Genomic DNA, 16,781 nt, shown 5'->3' on the forward strand with positions numbered 1-16,781 from the left:
ATAGTAAATATTATATTGTAAACAGCACAATAACAATGTTCAAATCATGTTATAAGTTTAAAAAAAAAGCCTTTTTTTTTTTTTAAACTTTTCATTAAAAAAGCACACTTTTGCAACATGGTAAAGGAAATTTCAAAATTGATGTGACTTTTATGCACTGAAAATAGGGCTCCTATTCTGGGATCCAAGAACTTCCTTTTATTAATATTTTGATAATTTTATTTCAACACAGTTTCCTTTGTGATCTGGTATATTCAATTTTTTGCATTTAAAGACATTTTTCAAAGAAATCCATACATTTCACCAAACTGCAAAAGGGGACAATGGCACTAAAAGGTTAAGAATCTTACCTCCAAAGCAAGATGCTAAATTGTAATTTATTAATGTTAAGGACATCATCTGTTTCATTGTGGCAGCCTAATAACATCGTAATATATTCATGAGAAATAATATGGCATAGTTATTGGATAAAGGGCTACTCTTGAAATTAAAAAAAAAAGATATTGGCTATTTATTGGTTGATTGTTGTTGTTTAGTCATTTTTCAGTTATATCTGACTTTTTTGTGACCCCTTTGGGGATTTTCTTGGCAAAGGTACTGGAGTGGTTTGCCATTTCCTTATTTAGCTCATTTTACAGATCAGGCAAACTGAGGCAAACATCATTAAGTGACTTGTCCAGGGTCTCACAGCTAGTAAGTATGTGTGACCAGGTTACAACTATGGAAGATGAGTCCAGACTGTGGAAGAAAAAAGATTTAAACTCTACTCTGCATTTTTAGGTTCAAGTCTGTCAATTTAATTAGGCAGATGGCATAGTACATAATGAATAAGTGAAGCCTTTAATAAGTGTTTACTATATACACACTTTGTTTTGGTGATATACACAAAATGCTCTCAATAGTTCACATTCTAATGAAGGAGACAACATATATGGAAGGTTTAGGCTGTGAGTCAGAAAAATTTAATGATCCTTGAGGTACATCAGCAAAGCAAATATATTAATGTCTCTTCTTATTTTAATTTTTAAATTTTTATTTTTAATTTATGGAATAAAACAAACATTTCCATAACAGTATAAATTTAAAAGATGATTGTTCATGAAAATGCAAATCTATTATGTACAACTTGCTGTTCCTTTTAAATATATCTAATCAATATTTTAAATATAATAAATTAATATATAATATTCCATTTAAACATATACAATAAATTATGTAACAAAGTTATCAGCTAAATTTCTTCCTCCCTCCCCTTTTTTCCTTTCCTCCCAGTGTTAGAGGGAATGTGGAAAAATTGGGACACTAATTGTTGTTGGTAGAGTTGTGAACTGATCCAGCCATTTTTAGAGAGCAGACTAGAATTATGCCCCCAAAGTTATTAAGTTGCCTAATTCCTTTGGGTTAGCAATACCACTGAAAGATATGCTTCCAAAGATGATTAGGGAAAAAAGAAAAGAAATTATGTGTTCTAGAGTGTTTATGGCAACTCCCTTTGTGGTGGCAAAAAACTGGAAATTGCAAGGATGCCCAACAATTAAGGAATGTGTCTTTTTTAATCTAGATATTTAATGTTATTATTCCTAGTGTTCTTGAATTCAGAGTCCTGAGCTGTCCCAACCAGGGTATGGGGGGAATGGTGATCAAGATGGTGGTAATGATTTAACTTAACTGGTACATAAAATTTTCCCTCAAGGTGTCTTAAGTAGACAGCTTTTTGTATATCTATAGGTAATAATTGGTTGACAGTTAGTATAGATAGATAGCCCTTTCTCTAACCATCCCTACCTGGAGAAGATTACTCTTGTGCCTACCTCCCTATTGATGATAATTGGTCAGGAAATGTTACTAGTGATGATGAGGAAGGAATACCACCATTCCTCTCACTCCCAGACAAGTTTTCTCATGAAAATGGTTTTGGGGACCAGGATGTAATTAGATCTGATGGCCGCAGCTCTTGAGTTTAAGATCTTGGGCCATCCCCATCAGGATCTGAAAGAAAATTTTAACCAAATATAGTGACTTGGATTTGGCTTTCTATTTTTCACAAAAGGTTGCTTTGTTGCTTCAGCTAATTTGGCATGCCTGCTCTTTGTATGACAGTTGGTTAGCAGTTAATAGTGATGGCTGGCCCTTTGTGCTCCAAAGTTACTTCCATAAATGATGCCTGTGAGAAATGGGCTAGAAGAGGAAAAAATTGCCATGTACACTGCAAATAACAATAAAGGATTCAATATAAAACAAATTTCCATCTCAAGAAAACTGCCTAGCTTTTGTTGGTTTTCTTTTGTTCTCTACTGTACACTTTTTACTTTGTTTCCCCCCCTTTTATCTCTCCTAAAAAAAGATTATAACAACATAGAGATAGATAGAAATACACACAAACATGCGCCCACATATATACATATATAAGTGTAGATAGTGGGGGAACTCTGGGTAAGGTATAAGATCCTTTAGCTTTGTAATATTCAATTAGTTGCTCTCCTACTAGTTTCCACATATCTGGCTCTAATTTTTCTTCCTTAGAGAGCCAAGAGATATGCACTCTAATATATTTAAGAGTCCAATGATCTGCTTCCAAGTTACCAACAAGTAACCAAGTTACTTGCTTCTTTATTAACCTAATTATACATGCTACACACTTCCCTTGGGGTGGAGAAGGCTCTTGTCTTAGTATTTGCCCCATTTCTGCTGAAAAACAAAAGTGACTAGTTTAGTCCTTACCAAAGTTTCCTGATTGTCTATTTTTGTACTCACCCTATTTCCTGGTAACAGGGACATCTCCATTGAGTTTATGATTGCATCAGTCAAACTGCTGAATGTAGGTCCTTACTTCCAGAGCCTCAAAATATAGTGTGCTTCTTTCAGTGTCCCACATTGGGTGCCAAAATGGTCTAGCTTTGTGGAGGATTTCTGTAATCTGGAGTCTGGGATCAAGCTCACACATACTCTCACTCTCTGTCTCCAGTCCTCTCAGCCCTTACATACCTTAGTATAATTATATCACTACAGCACACTGAACATGTGCCAACTGTAGAACCATTACATCACACTAAGAACTAAGTATATGTGAACTAAAGAACCATTATCTCATCAATCACATCGAGTAAACACACTGTGGTAAGTATCTTTGCTTAAAGTAGAAAACAGGTGATCATGCCCTCCTTGACTTCTCAGGAAAAGGTATGAACACTAAGGAAAATGGGGAGCCAAACCAGATATTGTCAGCAGGTTTCCTCTGGGCTAAAGGGTCTTATACCTTACCCAAAGTTCCCCCACTCTCTGCAGCCCTCTACATATATGTTTATATGTGTATGTGTGTGTGTTTGTGTGTATATATATACATACACATATGTACATATGTATATACACACTGTATGTATATATGTGTGTATTTGTATACATATATACATAATATTAAATTATGCATATGTTCTGTCAATAAAAAGTTATAATAAAAAATAAAAATATATCAATTCATTTCTTATACCACATCCTTTCTGAGAGAGTTCTTCTGCAGTTATATGCATGCTTTCTATTCTTGGCTTCACAGGTTTTATTTTTATAATATTTTGATTTAAAATAAGCAAAATTAACCTTTTTACATTTTTCACAATGCTCTATTTTGTAATACAGTTTAAGGTTTGGCACTAATTCCTTTATTACTACTTTTTTCTTGTTTGTTTCTTTTGAAGTTCCTGACCTTTTGCTTAAGCACCCTTTCTAAACAATCTAGTAATACATAGATATAAGGGATTTTTGACCATCAAATAACATCTAAATAAATAGCCCGGGAAGAAAAACAAAAATGCAAGCAGTTTATATTCATCTCCCAGTGTTCTTTCTTTGGGTGTAGCTGCTTCTGCCCATCTTTGATCAATTGAAACTGAATTAGCTCTCTTTATCGAAGAGATCTACTTCCATCAGAATACATCCTCAAACAGTATCATTGTTGACATCAAATAACATCTAAAGAGACAATATTTTTCTCACTACTACTAGTGAATACTATTTAAAAGTATAGCTTTGTGACTAAATTCATTAGTTGTTTAACTCTGGAAAACTCACTTAACTTCTGTTTGCCTCAGTTTCTTCAAATGTAAAATGAAGATAATAATTGCACCAAAAAAAAAAAGAAAGAAAGTCACTTAGTACAGTGCCTGTCAAAGAATAGCTGCTATATAAATGTTGGATATTATTATTGTTTGTTATTATTATCATTAAGGAAACAAACTTTATTTTACAGACAATTTTGATAAAGCTGGAGTATACAGAATTTTTTTTTTCCTTTTTTTCTTCCCTGCTAACTTCTTTAATGGGTCAAGCTATATTTTTTAAAAATGGGTCAGTGTCTTTTGATAGATTTTCATCTGGGTTAAATTCACTAAATCAAGTTGTTTCTTAAAGTTCTATTCTGTGTCTCTATTTCATTAAAGAGCCATTTTCTCCCTGTGGAATTATATTCAATCTTGCCCAGAGAGTTATTCTGGGTTGTCTCTTTTTGTCTTTTGAAATATGATATTCCAAGTTCTCCTCTCATTTATATGAAAGTTGCTGGATCTTGTGTTATCCTGACTATAATTTCTTGGTATTGAACTGCTTCTTTCTGAATGCTTTCTGAATGAAAAATGTAATTTTTTTCTATGATGTGGAGACTCTGGGTTTGATCCATCATATTTCTGGAATTTTTTTTTCCTTTGGGATTTCTTTCAGAAAATGCTTTGCCAATAGTTAAATGCTAAATAAATGCCTCATCCACTCATTCATTTGGTATGCATTTTAAGATCCAATTATAGAGTCCTACTTACTATTTTTTTCTGTTATTTGCTGACTGACTTTTTTGCTGGCTGTCCCACATGCCTGAAGTACTTTTCCTTTTCACCTTTGTGTCCTCACTCCCCTAACTTTTGTCAGAAGTCAGCTTAAATTCTACCTTCTACAAGAAGCCTTTATGATTGTTCCCACTCCGTTCCCAGTGAAATTACCTTCCATTTACACTATACACATCTTATATAACAATATTTATTTGCATGCCATATTTTCCCTTAAAATGTAAACTCCTTCTGGGAAGAAACTTTTTTGGGGGCCTTGTTTATATCCCCAGAATTTAACACAATATCTGTCACACAATAAAAGGTTAATAATAGTTTGTTGACAAAATGGAGATGAGCTATACAGTGACTTACGCTTTAAGAGACGTCCAGAAGATCTATAATGTCTGAATTAGCTTTCTGGAGGATCTCTAGATGGGCCTTGGTCTTTGAAGGAGAGTCACCATGAGGATAGTCAGGGATAGAGTCTAGAGTCTGTAGTTTGGAATCTGGAATCTGGAGTCTGCAGTCTGGAGTCTGAGCTTGAACTCACACATAACTCACTCACTGTCTCCAGTTCTCTCAGCCCTTAAATACCTTAGTACAATTACATCACTAGAGCACACTGAGCATGTGTCAACTGTAGAACCATTATATCACCATATCACACTAAGTACTAAATATACGTGAACTAGAGAACCATTATCTAATCAATCACACTGAGTAAACACCCTGCTGTAAGTATCTTTGCTTCAAGTATATTTTTCTCAGAGTTCTGGCTTTTTACAAAGATAAAAATCCCTCTTGATAATAAAAATTCTTTCTTATACAAGAAATTTCTGCCAGTATTTTATAATAATAATGAGCTAAAAGAAAAAAATTGCACAAAGTAAAATGAAAATACATTAATTTTACAATTTTGTATTTAGAATGAAATTCAGGCACAATTTTGGGAAAATATTTTCTTGAAACAAATTACATTTTTTTTGGCTCTTGTTCAATATGACCAAAGATGAGTAAAGAGAAAACTCTAAATTGAATTAAACAAAAAAAATTCCCATTTATAGTTTGGTCTTTATAAATAAGACATATGTTTCCAATAATTTTAGCTTCAAGTAATCAAGATATCTTCTTAAATTTGAAGTCTACTCAAGGAATATCAATTTGTATTTAATCAACTGAAACCAAAAACTTCAGGCCAATATGACTGCCTAAATGGAGGAAAACCACCCAGGTCTCATATACCAGATTCCCCGCCAAAACCTGAAAATCATATTAGACTAAATAATAAAGACATAAAATGAGAAACTACTGTAACTTCTTCTGTAATGTTCTTATTTGGTTTTCTGGAGGTCTTGGGGCAGCTTTCATTTCAGTTGATTAATCACCACAAGAATTGCCAGGTGTTACAGTCCAAATCCTTTATTATCTTCTTCATAGTCTAGTTTCCTTGCCTGAGGCTTCAGCTAGCTTTTGGGAGGTCCTTCAGGAGTCTTGGTTTCAGTGGAGAAGTACAAGAGGCCAGGCCAGTCACCATGAGGCTGATGAAGATGGAATGAATCTGTCTTTGCTTGGCTCAAAAACTTGAGCTCCTGCTTCGAGTCCACTTCTCTTCTCTGGCTCTAAATGAATCTGGCTCTGCGTCCCAGAGTATAAATCAATCATTATATTGCTAGGAAACCATTATTTGTTGTTTAAGATTAAATCAATTATACTGAACTTGGGGAACTATTAATCACCATGCTAAACTAGATACCCATTGTATCATCAATTCCACTGACTTAACACCTTGTAAGAATCCTTATTTCAGAACTCTGGCCCATAATATCTCTTGCTTTCTTTTATTTTAGAACATAGGTGGTCATGCCCTCCCTGACTTCTCAGGGAAGTGAGAACCCCAAAAAGGAGGTGATCACACCTTCCCTGACTCCTCAAAAAAGGGATGAAAACATATTTAACATGTATTGGTCAACCTGACATCTAGGGGAGGGGATGGGGAGAAGAAGGGAAAAACTGGAACAAAAGGTTTGGCAATTGTCAATGTTATAAAATTACCCATGCATATAACTTCTAAATAAAAAGCTATAAAAAAAAAATTTTTTTTTTAAATCTTTAGTGTAAGTCCACGTGGTCTTTTGATCTCATAATAAGTCTAAAAGTCATTCATATATCAAAATCCAACTGGGATTGTTATATTAAAAATACAATTCTTTATTCTTTTGTTTTCTGCCTTCATTTACATTTTAAGTCCACTACAGAAGTATTGACATCACAATGATGATCAGATTTTAAGCTAAAGATTTTAAAGAAAATATTCATTTCTTATAATATTTTGGATTATTATCTAAGCTCTGTGTAAATAAAACTTTTTTGTAAAAAAAAAAAAGGGGGGGGGGGGAGTGAAAACACCAAAAAGGAGGTGATCACATACTCCCTGATGTCTCAGGAAGGGAGATGAAAAGACCAAAGGAAATGGGGAATCCAACCAGATTAGTGGGTTTCTGAAGGGTCTCATTTGAAATAATTATACATAATCCATCAACATGGGAGTTATTACATAAGCACATAGCAGTATAGCACAGGCTAGTAGTGATGTAATAAACTTGAATCAACATGAGGAATTATACATGTCCATAAGTCCTAGAAATAGTCCAAAACCAATCTATTGTCCATTACTTCACATGTGTAGGGAATTCAATAATTTCTGTAAGTTTTGAAGTCCTGCATCAGCCTTATTATGTGTTAGGAAATCCAATGATTCCTCCAGATTTTGAAGTGGTGTATCAGTCTTATGTCTCAGAGAATCTAATGATTCCTGCTGGTTTTGAAGTTCTGCAACAGTTTTGTTATCAACCATGTTCTTTCACTGTCAGATGTTTCTTAGGTCTTCTCCTTTGTTTTGAGGTTTTTCTCTTTTTCTGTCTCTTTATGATGGACATGGTGAAAATAGCTACTTGGCATCCATCTGATTCCTTCTCCAAGGAAGGATACAAGCAAACCCTTCCCCCAAGTGGTAAACCTAGATCTCTCCTCATCACCTGGAGATTAAATTGGAGCTGCTCACACTGGACACCACCCTTCTGTCAGATTAAGAAGCCTATATTCTCCCCAATTGTAATCTCTTTCTCCTATCTGATTGCTTTTTGGCTGATTGATCATATCAAAATATTGAGCTTCTAAAGACTCTTTGATTGTAACCTCAGCTGCCATCCTGCCCCACCTGTTTTTTATTTGAGATCTGGGAGGTAGGCCCCACCTTTCATCTCCCTGGGTCAATCTACCTTCTGAGGCCTAGTGGAAGTCCTTGTTGAATTTTGTACATAGGGTTTTGGGTACTGTTCTCTCATCCTGTCTTCTCACTCTATTTCTATGCTTACATTGAGCTTTCAGATACCCTACTTTACCACACTGAAAGCATTGATGAGTCTCTCTGGGAGTCCCTTGCCAAGAGGGACCCTGTCTTCCCTTGTTTTGCATCATAGCCTGGGTATAAAAGGCATTTGTATCCACTGTAGCACAGCATCTTATAATCTCCTCTAAAGGAGCATCCTTGTGTAGTCCCCATATAATTTTTCTACAAACTTCATTAGCATTTTCTCTAGTGAGTTGTCTTATCATAATTCCTATAGCTGTATTTTCTCCAATTGTTAGTATGACAGCTGTCTGCAAACATCCCACAAAATCAGCAAAGGATTCATTTGGACCTTGCTCTATTTTCAAGAAGGCTTCCCCTCTATCTTGCTTTGCTGGGAGGAAGCCCCATGCTTTTATAGCATCAGCAGCAATTTGCTCATATGCTTCTATGGGGTAATTAATCTGTACTGAAGTATCTGCATACTGACCTTTACCTTCTAGTTAGTCAGAGATGATTTGTATATTAACTCCAGTTTGCCTATTTTGTTGGGCTTGTATCCTATATAGTTCACTATACTCCAAAAGCCAAAACAAGTTTTGTCCAGGTTCTAAACATGTCCTTGTTACAGGTTTTCAATCACTAGGGATTAAAATTTCATAAGCCAAATTTTCTAATACCATCTTAACATAAGATGTTAAGCCTAATGTAGCCCCATAAAGAGTGCAACCCTTTTTCAAATCTTTACTTATTTCCTGATCAAAAGGAGTGTATCTTCTCCTGGCTTGACCTGAAGAGTCAAATTCTTCAATAACAGGGTATGCATTTATCAAATCAGATATATACTATCCTTCTCTTTTAGCTTTAACTAGTGCTTTTTGTAATGTTGTCATAGGCTGCTTCATAGGTGGTGCTGATTGTGTCACTGCCCCTCCCTCTTCCCCTCCTCTCTCCACCCATGAAGGGTTAATTGAGGGGGGTAAGTCAGGGGTTGTGAAATGCCCAAAGGGCTCCTGCTGTGAACCATCACACTCCTTAATTTCATCAGAATTGTACTTAACTCCTTTCTTGTCTAATCCTGGTTTGTCAATATCCTTCCCTTTTGGCTCTTTCTTATTTTTTTCTTATTCTAATACTTATATAATTTCTTAAACCCAGTTGTATAAGGTTATATGTATAAAGTGGTTCTTTGGAAATTGAGTCAGGGCAATTATCATTGTAATATTCACTTAGTTGCTCTCCTACTAATTTCCACTAGTCTGGATCTAATTCTTTTTCCTTAGAGAACCAAGGAGATGTGTATTGTAACCTTTCTAAAAGTCCAATGATCTGCTCCCAAGTTACAATCAAACCTTGGCTTTTAATGAGTTTAACTATGCTTTTGACACATTTTCCTTGAAGTGGAAAAGGCTTCTTTATAAACACTTGTCCCATTTCAGCTGAAAGACTAGTTTAGCCCTTTACAAAGTTTCCTTCTTGTCTATTTTTGTACTTACTGTAATTTCTGGGTCACAGATGTAGGGTCTTAGCCTCATGTTCAGACACCAAAATATAGTATTTGATTTTCTGGAGGTCTTGGGGAAGCCTTGGTTTCAGTTGATTAATCACCACAATAGCCAGGTGTTGAAGTCCAAATCCTTTATTATCTTCTTCATAGTCTGGTTTCCTTGCCTGAGGCTTCAGCTAGCTTTCTGGAGATCCTTCAGGAGTCTTGGTTTCAGTGGAGAAGTGTAGGAGGCCAGGCCAACCACCACAAAGCTGATGAAGATGGAATGAATCTATCTCTACTTGGCTCCAAGAGCTTGAGCTCCCGCCTCTAGTCTGCTTGTCTTCTCTGGCTCTGAATAAATCTGGCTCAGCTTATATGCTCTATACTGATTGTAAATTAATCATTATATTACTAGGAAACCATTATTTGTTGTAAGATTAAATCAATCATACTGAACTTGGAAAACTATTAATCATCATGCTAAACTAGATAACCATTCTCACCAAGTCCACTGAGTTAGCACCTTGTAAGAATCTTTGTTTCAGAGTGCTGGCCCATAACATTCTTCCTTTCTATAACTGCACTAGTCAGAAATTCATTAGACAATCATAAAAGGTGATGTCATCCACGCCTGTTTCAGAATAGGAAAACAAGCCTTATAAAATATTCAGAAATAACCAAATACGGTCTAGAGATACACATAGCCTATAAGACTATGTCTGGAAACAAGAATAAATGGCTACCTTGAAAGATGAGGGTGATTAGGAAGCCCCAGCATGTATGGAAACACATAGTAAAGACCTAAGAAGTCCTAGGAAATGGAAGCAACCAATACAGCTATAGCATTTAGATTGTAGCCAATCTAGGTACCAAAACCTCTAAGTTCCCTAGTACTCTGGTCTGAGATAAAAAGAGGACCTGAAAGGTGTAGAACTCTGACCCACAACTTCAAAGCAAGAAGTCTAACATTGGGAGTTGAAAATCAGTACAGGAATTGACACAATCCATGAAGAGATCAAGCAGACCTAATTACCCTACTCAAAAGCATAACATCCTATAGAGAATGACCTTGGCACAAAGCCCCTTCAGATTCTAGTTGGGGAAATGAGTAACCAAAAATTATATTAAAAGTATAATTTTTTTGGTAGATATAGAGATGCTTTGAATCTCAGCCTAAAAGGAGAATAACTTTATAATAACTATATGCAGACATACAAAGGGGGAAAAATAGATTTTCCACAAGTAGTACATGAAGAAATTCTACAAATTTGTATTTCATCATATAAATATTTCAAAAAAGAAGAAAAAGAAATGAAGGTCCAATGTGAAAGAATTCACAAACCCGAAAAGTTTGAAAGGCAAAAGGGAAGATTATTGTGTTGGTACTGAGAAGCCAGCTTTGCTAGGAAGGCAAACTTCTTAGTTATAAAGTCTTGGCAGAGAAATAACAAGAGGTTATCACTGAGAAGAAGGTCACTTCACAGGAGGCAGGAGTCTTGGTAGGCAGCTATGCCAGGAGGAGAGGTCTCTTGGCAAAGCATACTACTTCAGACTTCTGCAAAGATATGAGTTTAAAATTGTCTTTTTATAGGAAATCTGAGATTGGGGTGTCAATTGAATGATATTCCTTCAATATTGTCACTGCCCCTAGGCCTAGATTTCCAGTTGAATGAGACTACTTAAATTATATCAGGTCCAGATCTCCAGCTGAATGAGACCACTTAAGTTCAAGCTAAGTAGGAGTGGTCCTGGAAAAATTTTCAACTCAATAGAGAGTGCAGCTAGTCACCACTAAGATAACAGAATAAAGCCACTTATCTTGATTCCCTGAGGTAGGCCTCTCCCAGAGGAGAATTTCTCAGAGTTCACCCTTCTGGCTCCCGCCCCAAAATCAGGGAGGACAGTTTCAGGGTTCACTCCCATCAAGAGGAGACTTTAGAATACAATATTCAAAACTACAAAAAAATAGAGATTTACATCCAAGAATATCCTACTCCAAGAACTTGTTTTACAAATCTGAGTACAATCCTACAGAGGTAAATATATCCCTTTAATATGATCCCTTTCTTGACAGAAAGATGATGAACTTGAGGTACAGATAAAAATATAGTTTTTTGGACATTGTGCATGTTTGTTTTATTTGACTATGTTTATTTGTTACTGAGGGACTAGGGGAAAGATTAGCAATAGTCATTTTAAAAATGAATATCATTGAAACATTTCTAAATTACAGGACAATTATGAAATATATGAAATTCATTACAATTTATTTTTTTTTAAATAAGAGATATAAAATGAAGATTCATAATTTCATATGCAATCCTCTTTTGGTGTTGTGCTGTATATGTAGAAATGCTCATTCTGTTTGTTGTTCAAGTGCAGAATTTTAAAAATTAAATAGAACTGGTAATACCAGATTAACCTCATTTCTTCTTTACTGAGTTACTAGATGATAGATCAAGACTATCATAAACATAACATAACTAGATTTACTGATATTTGTGTGGATAAGATGTGAGCAATGTTGACAAAGTTGTGTATTTTTCATATTGGCAGAATGACCAGAACCAAAGATTAATCATTAATGGATCAATGTCAGCTTGGAAAGTGATCTCTAACAGAGTGCCTCAGGGATCCCTCCTTGACTCTGTTGTTAGTAGTTTTATCAAAGACTTAGATGAAGACCAGAAGATAATTTTGTAAATTTGCAGATTATATAAAGCTAGAATGGATTGGATGAAAGAATAAGGATCTAAAAGTAGCTACTGGTGAGGATTAGGAAATGAACCAATAGGGTAAAACTTCAAGACTATAAGTGTAATATCCTGTATCTGAGTTATAGAAATTGACTTCATGATGAAAGTATGCAGGAAAAAAATTTGTATTAAAAGTAACTGGGGATTTTTATAAATTGTACACTTAAAATAAACCAGCAATATAATAAGATATCCAAAAAAATTTTATTATGGTCTTAGACTGGGTTAATGAATGAAAGAATGAGGAACAATTGTTAAATAGTTGCAGTGGGGATAAATATATACAAGCAAGACAACCCATGGAAGAGATACATATAAGGGAATGGTGGCAAGGGAAAGAGTGTTTTGATTTAGAAAGTTAAGAGAATGATGAATAGAATCTTCTCAGAAACAATTATAATATTTTTGATTACTCTTGTGAGAGTAAGAGATAAAAAATAAGAGCAGAGTAGTATAGACAACACAAAAGAAAGGAAGGAAATAGGTGAATAATCAGATAAGATTTGAAGCATATATTGGGATATGGATTAGCTAAACAGAAGGTCATATGTTTTTATACTGTCTAGTCCACCAAACAGGATACTGAAGTCACATTGTTCTAAAGCTGAATAGTTTAAGTCTTCCACTGCATAGTCTTTAGAGATCAGATGGTCCAGAGGAAAGCAACATAGAGGACAATGAGGTACCTGTTACCTTTTGTATTTCCCTGGCCTTGTATTGCATGTAATTTTTATTGTTTTATGATCTGGAAAGGATGCATTTACTATTTTTGCCTTTCTGCATTTGATGTGAAGTTTTCTCAGCCATGTAAGGCTGAAAAAAAGGCATATTTATTTTTTCCCCATTCAATTTTCTCAGAGGTCTATCATATCTAAATTTTTTAAAGATTCAATTAACCTCCCTAACTTCTTTTTTGTTTATTATGTGGTTAGATTTATCTAATTTTGAGAGGGAAAGGTTGAAATTTCCCACTAATATGGTTTTTCTATCTATTTCTTCCTGTAACTTTTATAAATTTCCTTAAGAATTTGGATTCTGTACTATTTGGTACATAAATGTTTAGTATTGATATTATTGTATTGTCTCTGGTATGAAATTGAAAAAGATGTAGCTTCTTTCCTTAACTCTTTTAATTACATCTATTTTTGCTTTTGCTTTGTCTGAGATCTGAATCGTTTCTGCTTTTTTTTTTTTTGCTTCAGCTGAAGCATAATATATTCTGCTCCAGCCATTTAATCTTACTCTGTGTATATCTCTGTTTCAAATGTTTTTTTGTAAATAGCACATTCTAGGATTCTGATTTTTAATCCAATCTGCTATCTACTTCCTTTTATTTTTTTTTTGAAAGGCAATTGGGGTTAAGCATCTTGCCCAGGGTCACACAGCTAAGAAGTATTAAGTGTCTGAAGCTGGATTTGAACTTAGGTTCTCATGATTCCAGGGACAGCTTTCTATCCCCTGCACCATCTAGCTGTCCCTGCTTCCATTTTATGGGAGAATACAGACCATTCATATTCAATTATATGATGATATTATCTTCAAGAATTTTCACTTCTTTTATCACTTTCTTTCCTTCACATTTTTTACAACAATCTTTCTCATTAATTACTTCTCCATTACAATCAGAGCACAGATATTGCATCTGCTGTACCATCCCAGGAGCCAGCTGTCTTATCATTATTTGCACACCTCGAACTCTAACATGCACTATATTTCATATATAGCTCCTGTCTTGTCACTTTGGACACTGCATGCATTACAAAGAACATTTTTGCTAAGCTGCAGTTTGGTAGTCTTGGCATTATAAAGATCTTCTAAGGACACCTTGAATGGGGGCATCATGTCTTCATCTCTTCTACCATTTCAACTTCTATTTTGATTACCCATAAAACTGAACAATCCTCTACCAAAAATGTGAGAAAAAAATATCATTCATACCACTGCCTCCACCACTATCTTCGTGAAGACTTTGCTCTCCAACATTAAGAAGGAATGATTATAACCTAAAGATATAAAACCTTTATTTCATCAACCACTTAAGAGGGAATGATTATAACCTGGGATTTTGGGGCAGAGTAACTGAGGTAGACCTTTATCTCATCAAACATTAAAAAGGAAAGGTTATAACCTGAGGCAGAGTAACTAAATAGGACAATTAGGGAAACTAAGTCAGGACATCAAAAGGGAACTATGGCACAACAATATAATGTTTTCTCAGGGTTTGATAAAACTTCATATGCAAAACTGATTTCTTTGAATTTGTCCCTGGATTCTTATCAGGGTGGTATTCCTTGGCCAACTTTCTATAAACCTTCAACTCGCTGGCGCCTGGAAGAACCCTGAGGATGTTGTGGAGCTTTGTATCAGTCACGTTCACCATCTCAGTGCAGAAGGCAGGAGACTGCAGAAAGCATCTGTGATCCCAAGCCCTTTAAAAGCAGCAGCAGGGGAGGCTGAGGAGAAGGAGACTTGAGAGGTGGAGGAGGGAAGAAATTTTTCTTTCTCCTTTCTTCTCCTATTTCCCTATATGGAAAGACAAATTTCTATTTGTTACTCAGTGTACATGCTATTTCTTTTTGAACCAAAAGTGATGAGATTAAGCTTCAGTTAATGCTCATCTTCTTCCTTTCTTTCCCCTACTCTCTTTTGTACCTCTTCATGTGATCTAATTTAATCAATTTTATGATCCCTTTCCTCTTCTCCCACTGCAATCCTTTTTCCACCTCTAAATTTTATTTTTAAATATCATCATATCAATGTTTTTTTTAACTAAAGATTTTTATTTTCAAAACATATGCATGGATAATTTTTCTTTTTTTTTTTTAAATTTTATTTAATAATTACTTTATATTGACAGAATCCATGCCAGGGTAATTTTTTTTACAACATTATCCCTTGCACTCGTTTCTGTTCCAATTTTTCCCCTCCCTCCCTCCACCCCCTCCCCTAGATGGCAAGCAGTTTTATATATGTTAGATATGTTGCAGTATATCCTAGATACAATATATGTTTGCAGAACCGAACAGTTCTCTTGTTGCACAATTGGATTCAGAAGGTAAAAATAACCCAGGAAGAAAAACAAAAATGCAGATAGTTCACATTCGTTTCCCAGTGATCTTTCTTTGGGTGTAGCTGCTTCTGTCTGTCATTTATCAATTGAAACTCAGTTAGGTCTCTTTGTCAAAGAAATCCACTTCCATCAAAATATGTCCTCATACAATATCGTTGTCAAAGTGTATAATGATCTCCTGGTTCTGCTCATTTCACTTAGCATCAGTTCATGTAAGTCTCGCCAGTCCTCTCTGTATTCATCCTGCTGGTCATTTCTTACAGAACAATAATATTCCATAACATTCATATACCACAATTTACCCAGCCATTCTCCAATTGATGGGCATCCATTCATTTTCCAGTTTCTAGCCACTACAAACAGGGCTGGGCACATTTTGGCACATACAGGTCCCTTTGCCTTCTTTAGTATCAAAACTTGTGTTCCAGTGTCCCTCCCTTCCCCCATCCTCTCCCCAGATGGTAAGTAATCCAATATATGTTAAACATGGTAGAAATATGTGTTAAATCCAATGTATGCATATATATATTTATAAAATTATCTTTCTGCATAAGAAAAATCAAATCAAATAGGAAAAGATGAGAAAGAAAATAATGCAAGCAAACAACAATAAAAAGAGTGAAAATGCTATATTGTGAACCACACTCAGTTCCCAGTTCTCTCTCTTGGTGTAGATGACTCTCTTTATCACAAGATTATTGAAACTTGTCTGAATCATCTCATTGTTGAAGAAAGCCATGTCCATCAAAATTGATCATCATATAATCTTCTTGTTGCCATGTACAATGATCTGGTTCTGCTCATTTCACTTAGCATCAGTTCATGTAAGTTTCTCCAGACTTCTCTGAATTCATCCTGCTGATCGTTTCTTTTCTTTCTTTCTTTCTTTTTTTCTGAGTGTAAAGTTTAATTCCATGGTTCTTTCTTTCCTTTTTAAAAAAAAATGTTAAAATATGTTAAATGTAATATATGTATACACTTATTTTGATGCATAAGGAAGATTAGATCTAGAATGAAAAAAGAAAAAAACCTGAGAAGAAAAACAACATGCAAGCAAACATCAACAAAAAGCGTGAAGATGCTATGTTGTGATCCACACTCAGTTCCCATAGACTTTGGATGTAAATGGATTTCTTTATCACTGAACAATTGGAACTGGTTTGAATAATCTCATTGTTGAAGAGAGCCATGTCCATCAATTTTGATGGATTTGATGGATTTCCTATAGTTTTGTTGTTGCCGTGTATAATGATCTCCTGGTTCTGCTTATTTTTCTTAGCATCAGTTCATGTAAGTCTCTCCAGAC

The sequence above is a fragment of the Antechinus flavipes genome, chromosome 5 (genome assembly GCF_016432865.1).
Source record: "Antechinus flavipes isolate AdamAnt ecotype Samford, QLD, Australia chromosome 5, AdamAnt_v2, whole genome shotgun sequence".
NCBI classification, from domain to species: domain Eukaryota; kingdom Metazoa; phylum Chordata; class Mammalia; order Dasyuromorphia; family Dasyuridae; genus Antechinus; species Antechinus flavipes.